Source organism: Aegilops tauschii, chromosome 5 (assembly GCF_002575655.3).
Source record: "Aegilops tauschii subsp. strangulata cultivar AL8/78 chromosome 5, Aet v6.0, whole genome shotgun sequence".
Classification (NCBI taxonomy): Eukaryota; Viridiplantae; Streptophyta; class Magnoliopsida; order Poales; family Poaceae; genus Aegilops; species Aegilops tauschii.
Genome location: NC_053039.3, coordinates 293404784 through 293414315, shown reverse-complemented (window position 1 = coordinate 293414315; position 9532 = coordinate 293404784).

The window sequence follows — 9532 nt, the reverse complement described above, 5'->3', positions numbered from 1 at the left end:
CTCATTAGTAACCCGGCGGGCGGGTCAGATGGACAACAAGGCCTAAAACCCAGAAGGCCGGCTCACGTTATGATGGGCCGGATTAAAAGGAAAGGGATGACGAATATTTCCTTGACGAGGAAGCAAGACCCGGACTTGTAATTAACTTGTAAGAGAAGATAGACTAGTCCTAGTCCTACTAGGACTCCACATGTAACCCACCCCTCTAACTTATATAAGGAGGGGCAGGGCACCCCAAAGAGGGACGAGCAACAAGAAACAATCTCTAGGGCTAGACTCAAAGAGCCGGCTTACCGGCGATTCTCTCATAAGCATAATGAGACCTAGCCACAAACAGCATGTAGGGTTGTTACCGGATGATGTTTCCCGGGGCCGAAGCTGTCTAAACCCTTGTCTTGTGCATTGATCCGCCCTGCGTCTCTCATCCCAATCAACCCCTCTCAAGCTACTACATAGATGCGCTGGCCTCACGACTAAGTCCTTACACCTAGGACATCTGACGTGTTAATTCCACGACAGTTGGCGCCCACCGTGGGGCCGTGGCGCACGGTGGTGATGAGTTCTTGGAGGGATCTCTCCTAGGGTTTGAGAAGTTCGCGATCATCCGGATCATGAAGAGCCGGAACTGAAAGCTCGACATCAAGCAAACAGATTCCATGTGGTCTCTGTGAAATTTTCTGCCGCTGGCATGGAAGGATCCACGTTGTTGACGAATAGTCGGGACGTCATATACGAGATTGGATCAAGATGAGAGTTAGGATTGCATCTGTGTGCACTGCCATGCGCGACGAGGCGATCCATCTAAACTGATTAATTTCCGCTGCAACACTATCGACCATCAAGTCGCCGAGACGGTTTCTACTATACATCTATTTTTGCTGATTGGACATGCCACAGGTCCTGAGGCATCGATTCGTGGATGTTTGTGATATTCCCATCGTGTGAAAACCAAAGGCATGTTCATCTACTAGTACTCCTCACGTGGAGGCAGTACCTACTAGAGTACTATATTTCATATTTATAAATCCTTCAATGGCTGTTGAGCACTACATCTACTGATCCATCAAGCCATCACGTCAAGGCGTGTGCCGATCCCAACATAGAGATCAAGGACTACTACAAATACAGGATCATATCAACATGGGTCTCCAGACCAGCGACGACCCGGACATGGATTAATTAAACCAACCACGATGTGGAGGAAGACTCGGATTGGACTCGGATTCTCACATCTCCGCAGTTTCCGTCCCTACTGCAGCTGTGCCTCGACCCGCTAGGTCACGGCCTTGCTCCCGCCTCTGAGTTGCCGTCGCCGTCTGAACGAGTCCGGCTCTGCTATGGCCGGATTGTGAGCCGTTGCAACCCTTGCGGCCTCCATGTCGCCCTCGCCGGTGTGCCGAGTCGCTGCTACGGTCGGCCCGCTTCAAGTCTTGTGAGCCGCCCGGCCTTGAGGCGCCTCTGTTTCCACCCCATGGGTTTCGCTGTTGTTGCCAGATTAGCCATGATTCAACGACCTTGGCCTCGACACCAAGTCCGCTTCGACCTTCAAGTTGCCAAGCCCCTCGCTGGCTCCGGCTCTTGTACGCCGTCGTATGTTACCTGGCAGACGATCGAAGCCGAAAAGAAATCAATTTTGGGCCCGCGTCAGTGCATGTGGCCTTGGTGCATGAGGTCAGTAGTCACCGGCGAATCGGCCAGAAGCCAGTAGCACCAGGATCGCGTGTGCGTGTATTCAAGGCCCACATCTCATCTCCTGAGGAAAAAGAAAAGAAACAACCATAAGAAAGCGGTCAGAGTATTCAAAGTCGCTACCTACGGACATAATCAGGTGCACTCGTCTTCGTTAAATTGCTCTGGGTATTAAATTAGTATTATACAAAACATATGCGGTCTGCTCGTGCTATTTTATGATTGCAGATCTATTTAACTCAAGAGTTGATCCCTGGACCACCTTCAAGGACGGATGGCAGGGACGTTAGCCACTGAGCTACAACTGGTGTTGGCACTGTCCAAAGGACACGACTGAAGCATGTCGGCAAAGAAAAAGGAAAAAAGAAAAAGAAAAGGTGCGGCTAGTGTTACATTAGAAGCATCAATGCAAATATTCCAGTATGGACAAGCCGGCCAGAAAGGGCTTAAATCACCATTGAAATTACTGGAGGATATATATATAGACGTTATATACGGATCATCTATCGTCCAGGCGAATCAGGTGAAATCTGTACAATCAATTTTTTATTGATACGTTTTTTATTCTTTAAAAGAACAAATTACGCTGGCCTGTAATATTTTTATGCAGGACGGCTATTAAAAGAAAAAGGGGTGGTATTACACCACGGAGGCATGTTCGGTTGTGCCGCGCAGCTTCACGGACACGCGTATCGCGGTCCGGTTTACATCAAACGCGCCGGCCGACTCGCCCGTCCGCACCATCTTACAACGCCACGGACAACTCACCCGTCCGCCCTCGCGGCCGGTTCACGTGTCCGCGCCGGCTTACAAATGTCACGGACGACTCGCCCGTCCGCCCTCGTGGCCGGTTCACGTGTCTGCGCCAGCTTACAACGCCGTGGCCGACTCGTTGTCCGCGCCGGCTTACAAATGTCACGGACGACTCGCCCGTCCGCCCTCGTGGCCGGTTCACATGTCTGCGCCAACTTACAACGCCGTGGCCGACTCGTTGTCCGCGCCGGCTTACAAAGGTCACGGCCGACTCACCTGTCCACACCGGTTTACCACGCCGTGGCCGGTTCACCCGTGAGCGACTTCAACTTCACCTGGCGATCATCAATTTCATGGCGGATTATTTCCGGCCTGGCACATCAGGTGATATCCATCTAAAATATATTTTATTGGTACATATTATTTTGTCAAAGAGCAGTTTATCTTTGTCTCGGTCTGCAATATTGTTGATGCAGGACAATTGTTCACTACATCAAAACGACGTGGTTAACTCGCCCGACCACGCCGGTTTATAACACCGCGGCTGGTTCATCTGTCTGAGCCGCCTCTGATGCTGAGGTCGTCTTTTCCGTCCGCCTCTCGCGGCCTGGTCTACATCAACACACCGAGCCGCACCTATCTGCATGAGCTGCGTATTGAGTATGAGCAGATCGCTACTTGGGAAGCCCGGTTTTCTTCCAACAAATTGAGGCAAATTATCATATGTTATCAGCCGCCGTCTGCACCTGGATGGCTCAATGGACATGCGCACAAGTCGCCATCGCTACAGTTTGGTTAAACTTCAAACAGCCAGTTGGAAGGAACCATTGGCCGAGTTGCTGACACGGCTCATACGGGATCATTTATAACCCGCCGCAGTCACCTCAACCTTCTGTGGATACACATCGTGTTATCAACACCAGTGATATACAAGTTATGCCGGTTTATATCACGGTTAAATATGGAGAATCTCAAGCCAACTCCTCGAGTCATCTTGAGACTCGGGGGCTACAGTGACATGACTCGGGAACCTCGGGTCATTGGAGGGAATGATAACCCGGTTCCGGAGGCTGCTACCATATTGATGAAACTTTAAAGGCCGTCAGAAAATTGCCGGTTCAAATAAAGATTCCGGTTTAAAATCCGGTTCAAGAGATATCTTTCTCCCGCAAGGTTTTGAAGCTCTCAAATCCGGTTCAAACGTCCGACTCAAGGTAAATTTGTATCTTATAAAGCTTTCAAGCTCTTAATATCCGGTTTAAAAAGAGGTTGTCTCTCGCAAAGTTTGAGTTCTCAGGAAAAATTAAAGGGACCAAAGAGAGTCTGTTACAAAGCACAACTCAAATATAGGTACCCTGCTTTAATGACCATCGGGAGCTGATCGTATTCGAATTTAGCTTAACCCTTTTGGTGTGACCCTGATCGTATTCAAATCGGAGTCGTTAAATATTCTCATGATCACTAGGGGGCTTCCTGTTCAAACATAGGTCGTATTCGAACCAAAGAGAACATAGCTGTCGATACCCTTTTGATCGGCACACTGCCGAGCTCATTGGGGAATTTCTTGGTCATATTTGAACCATAGCTCAACCCCCTTTGGGAACTGACGTGGATCGTATTCGAATCAGCGTCGTTAAACAACTCTCAAGGTCATTTGGGGGCTTCCTGTTCAAACATAGGTCATATTCGAACCAAAGAGAACGTAGCTGTCGGTACCCTCTTGATCGGCAGCGCCAAAGCCACTGGGGGCTATATGATTGTATTCGAATCTTAGTTTAACCCCTTTGGGACGGTTTTCTGGTCGTATTCGAATCAGAAGCCTCAAAATTTTTGAAGTCTCTTTTTGCAAATAATTTTTGGGATTTTATTTGAAAGCTCTTTTGAACACATCTAAAGTGTATATGAGTGGTTTCTATTTAAACCCGGCTTGATCTTCGATGATAAGTCGCCGGCTTATGACAATCATCATCTATGTGGAAGCATTGGCTTCTAAGGATTGGGTTATCACACTTACTGCACAGGTATCATAAGCCGGCAGTACAATTCAATATCACAGGTATGATATTGTTTATACATGATTATGTTTAAACTGGCCCTGGCTATGGACTTTAAGCCGCCGACATGTTTTGAATTGCGCCATTGGAATCATGCGCGTATCAAAGATTGGGTTGTCACCCTTACTGCACAGGTCACATAAACCGGCAGTGAAAATTCAATATCCCAGATTGAAATTGGTGTCTCAAAAGGGTTATCAATTCTTGATTTTCTCAAAGGCTATAAGCCGCCGGGTTGTACAAATTCCGGCTTACAATGGAGGCGTATTAAATCGCCATCGGCGAAGAGCCGCCGAGTATTTAAGCTCCGGATTGACTTATCAGCTGATGAGGTATTCAAAGTCGCTTTGGCGGAATGGCTATTATTTTTATCAATGGATATGATTTATTATACAATGGAAAGAATATTCCCGAGTCGCTGCAGGCTTACGACCCGACACATGGGGGCTACATTATTCAAATTGAGATTATATCAAATATGCAAGTCCCATGTCACTGCCAGCATGCACCATGGCACTTGGGGGCTAATGCAAAGTCATTTTTTGCTCACCTCATTGAAGACCCGACTCATCACATCGTAATGAGCCGGCCCTTGGGGACTGCCAATTGCTCCTGTCAAACAATTCAAGACAATTCTAGGATGACCCGACTACACTACTATGACTATAGCCGACTCATGGGGGCTACACAACTGGATTTTATTTAAAGCCATGGTGATAAGTCCTGGCTTATTCATGCTGATTAAACAGGCCCTTGGGGGCTACAGGTAATATGGATATAAGGGAGAAATATCTTCAAATTCTCAGTTTTGAGTAAATAAAATTGACCTGGTGTCTGCAAAAAATCATAAACCGGCGTCGGCGACAATTATGACTTGGCATCATCTATTTATAACCCGGCAATTTTGGTACTCATAAACCGGCAAGTTTTATATCTTTAAGCCGGATGAATATAAGTTGAATATTTGAAGACCAATATTTTCGTCAAGTCAGAGCATTGAAAGCCGACTCAAGTGGATTATCTCTTACAATATTTCTCAACAAGAGAACAATGTCAGCAAATTGACTCTGAAGCTGGCCTGTTGACCCGGATTTTCAAAGGAAGTATCTAGATTTTTTGCATTGGCAAAATTTGAACATATCTGCTAAAGAGATTTGCTATGAGATTATGGATACATATCAAGAAGGAAGATGACAAGGACTTAAGGATGACCAAGTGCCGGCTTACAAAGAATATTTAACCCGGAACACAACCTGTCAAATTTGTTCTTGTGTTTATATTGCAGATTAGTTTAACATGGATAAATCCAAATTAAACTGGGGGCAAATGTCGGGGATATACCCCGCGGTATGACCCGACCGGAATTGGCGGCTCACTAGTAACCCGCCCGGAGCTTGGCGATTCACAGATAACCTGGCCGATCTTGGTGACTCATTAGTAACCCAGCGGGCGGGTCAGATGGACAACAAGGCCTAAAACCCAGAAGGCCGGCTCACGTTATGATGGGCCGGATTAAAAGGAAAGGGATGACGAATATTTCCTTTACGAGGAAGCAAGACCCGGACTTGTAATTAACTTGTAAGAGAAGATAGACTAGTCCTAGTCCTACTAGGACTCCACATGTAACCCGCCCCTCTAACTTATATAAGGAGGGGCAGGGCACCCCAAAGAGGGACGAGCAACAAGAAACAATCTCTAGGGCTAGACTCAAAGAGCCGGCTTACCGGCGATTCTCTCATAAGCATAATGAGACCTAGCCACAAACAGCATGTAGGGTTGTTACCGGATGATGTTTCCCGGGGCCCGAAGCTGTCTAAACCCTTGTCTTGTGCGTTGATCCGCCCTGCGTCTCTCATCCCAATCAACCCCTCCCAAGCTACTACATAGATGCGCTGGCCTCACGACTAAGTCCTTACACCTAGGACATCTGACGTGTTAATTCCACGACACCTCTGCTTGGACTCAATAAGTACCTCACTAATGTAGTAAAATGGTCGTTGAACCGGATACTCCTTGTCTGGCACCTTCCTTTCCACCACAATGGCTACACTGACAGCTCGGCTATTGGCAGCCACATATAACAACAAAGGCTCTTTATCAATGGGAGCAGCGAGAACGGGCGGCTCAGCCAACTGTTTCTTCAAATCCTCAAACGCTTGATTAGAAGCATCACTCCAAACAAAGTGATATGTCTTCTTCATCATCTGGTAAAGAGGGATAGCCTTCTCACCCAACCGGCTTATGAACCGGCTTAAGGCCGCAATATGACCCGCCAAACGCTGGACATCATTGATACATGTCGGTTTAGCCAGAGAGGTGATAGCCTTTATCTTCTCCAAGTTAGCTTCAATGCCTCGTTCTGAAACCAGAAAACCCAAAAGTTTGACTGCTGGCACACCAAAAACACATTTGGCCGGGTTAAGCATCATCTTATAAACCCGGAGATTGTCAAAGGTCTCCTTCAAATCATCAATCAGGGTCTCCTTATTCCTGGACTTTACCACAATGTCATCCACATAAGCATGAACATTACGCCCGATTTGATTGTGAAGGCAATTTTGCACACGCTGTTGGTAAGTCGCCTGGGCACTCTTGAGCCCACAAGGCATGGACACATAGCAGAAGGCTCCAAACGGAGTAATGAAGGTTGTCTTCTCCTGGTCCTTAACTGCCATCTTGATCTGATGATAACCAGAATAAGCATCCAAAAAGCTCAAACACTCGCAACCCGCCGTAGCATCAATAATCTGTTCAATACGAGGGAGAGAAAAAGGATCAACCGGACAAGCCTTGTTTAAGTCCGTGTAGTCCACACACATGTGCCAGGTGCCATTCTTTTTAACCACCAGCACCGGATTAGCCAACCATTCAGGGTGAAAAACTTCAACAATGAACCCAGCCGCCAAGAGCCGAGCCACTTCTTCACCAATGGCTTTATGCCTTTCTTCATTAAAACGACGAAGGAATTGCTTGACCAGTTTAAACTTTGGATCAATATTAAGAGTGTGCTCAGTGAGTTCCCTCGGGACACCTGGCATGTCAGAAGGTTTCCATGCAAAGATGTCCCGGTTCTCACGGATGAACTTGATGAGCGCGCTTTCCTATTTCGAATCCAGATTGGCACTGATGCTGAACTGCTTGGATGAATTTCCAGGAACGAAATCAACTAGCTTTGTGTCATCTTCCGACTTAAACTTCAAGACCGGATCGTGCTCCATGGTTGGCTTTTTCAAAGATGTCATATCTGCCGGGTAAACATTGTCTTTATAAAACTTCAATTCCTCTGTTGCGCAGATGGACTCAGCATAAGCAGCGTCACCTTCTTCACACTCCAAAGCTATCTTCCGGATTCCATGCACCGTGATGGTGCCCTTGTGACCCGACATCTTGAGCTGTAAGTAAACATAACAAGGCCTCGCCATGAATTTAGCGTAAGCCGGCCGCCAGAACAGAGCATGATAAGGGCTCTTGATTTTAACCACTTCAAAGGTCAACGTCTCAGATCTGGAATCATACTCATCTCCAAAAGCAACTTCCAAAGATATCTTACTGACTGGATATGCCGACTTACCAGGCACTACACCGTGAAAAACAGTGTTTGACGGTTTAAGGTTTTTATCAGTCAACCCCATGCGACGGAAAGTTTCATAGTAAAGGATATTGATGCTGCTGCCCCCATCCATGAGAACCTTAGTGAATTTGTATCCTCCAACCTGAGGTGCCACCACCAGTGCCAAGTGACCCGGATTATCAACTCGGGGCGGGTGATCCTCACGACTCCATACAATGAGCTGCTCAGACCACCGCAAATAACGGGGAACCGCTGGCTCAACGGCGTTCACAACTCTTTTACGGAGCTTCTGATCCCGCTTGCATAAACTCGTGGTGAAGATGTGGTACTGCCCACTATTCGTCTGTTTCGGATTACTTTGATAACCAGATTGCTGCTGTTGATTCCCATGACTAGACTGTTGATTATAACCACCTTAACTGCCATGATTGCCTTGATTGCTTTGGCCCTGAAAACCGGAATTAGAACCGCCACCACCGTAACTCGGACCATGAGAGCCCGAACCTGAGCCACCATTCGGCCCATGATTGTTCTGGAAAAGATGAGATTTCCTGAACTCTTTCATGATATTGCAATCCTTCCATAGATGCTTGGACAGCTTCTCACGAGATCCGTGCTTCGGACACGGTTGATTCATCAACGCTTCGAGGTTGATATTTGACCCTTTAGCCTGAGCCGGCCCTCCTTTGCGTCACTGGTTATAATTCCGCGCGCCAGTGTTAGCCACGAAGTCCAAACTCCCCTCAGCTCTGCGCATACCATTGCCACCTTCCTGCCCTTTCACACTTCTACTCTTCTTTCCCTTACCCGGGCTTTCCTCATCAGACTCGGGGTCCTTGGTACTATCAGAGTCGGAATATTTGACAAGAGCCACCATGAGCTCCCCCATATCATTACAGTGGCGCTTAAGCCCCCAAGCTTCTGCTTAAGGGGCATAAAACGACAATTCTTCTCCAACATTAATACTGCTGAGCCGACGTTGATTTGATCCGATGAGTGTAGTATAGCCGAGACCCGGCGCACCCAATGGGTTGTTGACTGGCCCTCTTCTTGGACACAGGCGTCCAAATCCACAATTGACATAGGCTGCTTGCACGTATCTTTAAAATTCTGGATAAAACGGGTTTTTAACTCGACCCATGATCCAATGGAGTTGGCTGGCAACCCCTTCAACCAAGTACTGGTTGTTCCTTCCAACATCATGGTGAAGTACTTAGCACATGTAGCATCATCAACATCCAACAGCTCCATCGCCATCTCATAGCTCTCAACCCACGCCTCAGGGGGTAAGTCAGCTGTGTAGTTGGGTACCTTACGGGGACCCTTGAATTCCTTGGGCAAACGTATGTTACATAAAGCCGGCACTAAACATGGTACTCCCAAGGTTTTGGAGGTCACGCCTATCTCCACTGAAGTCGTCAGATAAACCGGAGGATGCTGATGAGCCGCTTGCTGAGCCGCCAGC